This window comes from Durio zibethinus, chromosome 2 (assembly GCF_047325235.1).
Source record: "Durio zibethinus cultivar Kanyao isolate XHJ-2024 chromosome 2, ASM4732523v1, whole genome shotgun sequence".
Taxonomy (NCBI): Eukaryota; Viridiplantae; Streptophyta; class Magnoliopsida; order Malvales; family Malvaceae; genus Durio; species Durio zibethinus.
Window position 1 is genome coordinate 9345605 of NC_143163.1, and position 2349 is coordinate 9347953.

The 2349-nt window shown below is 35.4% G+C and overlaps 1 pseudogene; it reads right to left on the reverse strand.

Annotated features, from left to right (window-relative positions):
- Positions 1-824: 824 nt before the first annotated feature.
- Positions 825-1622, reverse strand: LOC149519972 (formin-like protein 3 pseudogene; annotated as a pseudogene).
- Positions 1623-2349: the final 727 nt, after the last annotated feature.

Consider the following 2349-nt stretch of genomic DNA (forward strand, 5'->3'; position numbering starts at 1 on the left):
ATTAAAATCTCAGGCTCAAAAAATGTTTTCTGGGATTGGACTCATAATTAATTTATATGAATGCAGTTTCTCATCAGCACAAATGAAAAAACAAAGCAATTTTATACATTGATGTATTTGGATAGATATTGACACAATATACTGCACAAACGAAATCTTCAGAAAATCCTGATTGCTTCAGGTTCTTTCCCTCTTTGGCTCCTAGCCATTCTTCTCTCTATTGGTATTTTTCTACAAGATAAATGGAACTTGTTGAAGCTTTGCATTCTGTTCATAACAGAGAGACACCCAGATTCTGCAATTTCTATCTGCTTATCATTCCTCTAATTTACTACTATTTTAAACCACCTGAATTTGCGATTCCGAGAATAGAAAACAATTAGAACCATGAAATATGAATGGTTATCGAACCTCTTGATAGCAGGGAACTAAGAACGCTCCGTAATTCATAAATCTCATGGTTCTGTTCTGTTCCTGTATAAGCTTCGCATTGTTCTATAGTAGTAGATCAAATCTAAACAAAATCACTCAGTTTCTTTCTTTTCTTTTCTTTATTTGGTAACAATCAGGGTGGGGGCTGGGAAGAGGTGTTCGGGAAAGAAACCCTCGTTGGTTAGGATGTTTCACTAGCCTTAAAACAGACTGACATAACTTGGAAGTCCTTCACCGACGTTTGATGTCTGTTAATCAAATTATCTTCATCTAGAATCACTGATCATTGTACACGAGTTAAAAGCCAGGTAAACTATAATAACAATAATAATAATAAAAAAAAGATTATATGTTTCCAATTGAAAATCTCTTATCCCTTTCTAAATTTACAGCTAAGGAGACGAGCTTTCATTGTCTGAACTGGAACTGTCCATCTGCTGGTCGGAAATTGCACGAAAGAATTGTTTACGAGTATCTGAAGATGGTTGCTTATTCTCCAAAGAAGATGGCTGTTGGTTCTCCGGAGAATCTGACACACCTTTTCTGGAATTCCCGAGTGGCTTGGCTCTTGTGTCTCTAACTTCTCTACATGCCTTATCCAACATTATCAAGAAATCCCGCACAATAGCAAATAAACGCAAGCCTTCATTTCTTCCTGCCTGTCCATTAAAGTAATCTGCTGTGCTCTTGACCAGGTCCGTTATCCTTTGTTCTTCCTCTGATAGCCATCTAACATCAGCATCTGCACGGTCCACAAAACTAGACAGTGAATGAAAAAATTCACTGTCCTCCGTACTCTCCATCTCTGAATTCAAAAACTCTCTAGTTTTCTTCAAAGAATAATTAAGTTTTGACAGAGTAGATGTTACGGCATCAGCATCAATTACAGCACCCTTCTTAACATCTTCAAGTTCACTGCATACACCTGAAACCACTTGACGACCAAGACTGTAGTAATGTTCCTCTGAGTCTTGGTTGTGATCTACAACAAAGTCCACTGAATTGATACCGGAAAGGCTCCAGCGTGATAATTCCATGCAGACGGCTCTTATGCCCTCAGAACGTATGATCTCCTGAACTACAAAGTGGAGGAGTGTGGTCTAACCATCTATTCCCTTTACATCAGATAGTTTCAAGAGTGTGTCAAGCTTGAATGCCTGTGCACCACCACGGTAGGTACCATCATTCATGCGGTTACCTGTTTTATTTACCGACCTGTAATCTTACCAAAAAAATATCAGGAAACAAATATCAGTAAAAACACCAAAAAAAACCAACAAAAATACTAAAAAGATACCAATAAATTTACCAACCTACAATCACACCAAGAAAATATTAGGAAACAAATACTAGCAAAAACACCAAAGAAATACCAGCAAAAATACCAAAGAAATACTAGTAAATTTATCAAATAATGTGGGCATCCATAAAATCTTCTACCAGGATTGCTATTCATCCATGAAGTCCACCTAGCTACTTTCATATTATAGTAACAGAAAATGGGTTCTCCTTCGAAGTCTCATTCTATAGGATAACTAGCTGAAATTAATTTATACATGTTTATATCATAAGACTGTCTTCTAGAAATCCTGTAATTTTAATATTTCAAAAACAAATTTAAAGAAAATTAGAGCATAAGAAAAACCTAAATTTTATACCAACCTTGAATTTACGATGCTAGGCGAACTGATATTTGAAGAAGATATTGCATTCAAATGTTATTTTAATAGAAAATTTTTTTCAATTTACGATGAAAAATGAGATGAAATGAGGAAAAAACCATAAGTTAATGTTGTCTCACAAACAAAAACGATAAAGAAAAGAGCCAAAAAATAGAACAAGCTTAAAAAACAGCCAGAATAAGTTGAAGCCGTCGTTATACATGGATAAATTAATTCCACATCATATTTCACGTCA